Consider the following 1,294-nt stretch of genomic DNA (forward strand, 5'->3'; position numbering starts at 1 on the left):
CAAGGACCCATGCTTTCTCTCAAACTTGTTGAGCATCCTTAAGACCCCTTGCCAGTATCAACGGAGCTCTTTTTTTGAGCTCACCAGAATCTTCAAAAGGGAAATCTTCAAGTCTGAATCTCTTGAACCTTGAGGCATATCGCAAATTTGTGAAGAGGTACTCCATGATATTGGAGAGTGACTTCACAATCAAACTGTAAATCATTGAAATTAACTGCTCAAGAGGATTAGACACTGCCCAATCATTCGGGTAAGACCTTCCTCTCACCACACATGGGAGTGCACCATCATGGGAGAAAAGGGGATCAACAAATTCAACGGCCATGGCTTTCACATGTGGCAAGCAAAAACCAAGGGCTACTTAATGCAAAAGCAATTATGGGCTGTCATTAAGCTGGTAAGTGACGATGACAGAATCAAAACACGACAAAGCTTAGCACAATTTGTAGCTTAGGATGAGCAAGCTCTTGGCATTTTACTCACTTCGCTTGACGACAACTTTGTGCATTATTTAGATGATTGCACCATTGCACACGATGCATGGATAACTTTAAAGCAGCATTTTGGTGCTATTGCTATTGCCAAGCATTCTAAAATTGGATAAAAAATGCAACTTTATGGATTGCTTATGGACCCTGGAGAAGATGTGTCATCTCTAGTGAATAGGCTCAAAAGTATTTGCACACAGTTGACATATATAAAATTCCCTTTAGATAATGAAGACCAATTGTTGTGCTTCTCAAAGCAGTACCAGATGCAGATTTTGGCCAAATTGTAACAATGCTTAAAGAGAAAGACCCAATCTCCAAAATGGAACATGTAATTAACTCTCTTGAAGAGCACGAAAAGAGACTCAAAGGCAGTCAACAACAGTCAAATGGTGCTTATGTGGTCTCATCCAACCGCTACAACCACAATCACAAAAGGAACTTAAAATGCACATACTGTGGCAGAACAAATCACCTTTCAAAGGATTGCTATGAAATCAACCCTTGTCGCATTTGTGGCAAGAATGACCATGCTACAAAGTATTGCAAACTCAACAATAAATCTTTATAGGTTATCAATCACAAAGAGCATTTCAAAGATTAAAAAAAAGCAAAAATCAACCTTGCCACCTCTTGAGATTCTGACAAAGATAACGACAACAATATTGGCTTGCTATATGATGATATACTATGAGCATTCTTTCAATTGTACCTGACCCTCTATTTGTGCCAGGGGAGGCTTGTGTGTCTGTGCCTACACCCTGATGTTTTGTATGCGTACACCCTTTGTGTCTAGGGGAGGCAAC

At 40.0% G+C, this 1,294-nt stretch overlaps 1 pseudogene; it reads left to right on the forward strand.

Annotated features, from left to right (window-relative positions):
* The first annotated feature begins 289 nt into the window (after positions 1-289).
* On the forward strand, positions 290-1,059 carry LOC147438074 (uncharacterized; annotated as a pseudogene).
* The last annotated feature ends 235 nt before the right edge of the window (positions 1,060-1,294 follow it).

This window comes from Adiantum capillus-veneris, chromosome 17 (assembly GCF_014529385.1).
Source record: "Adiantum capillus-veneris isolate H3 chromosome 17, ASM1452938v2, whole genome shotgun sequence".
NCBI classification, from domain to species: Eukaryota; Viridiplantae; Streptophyta; class Polypodiopsida; order Polypodiales; family Pteridaceae; genus Adiantum; species Adiantum capillus-veneris.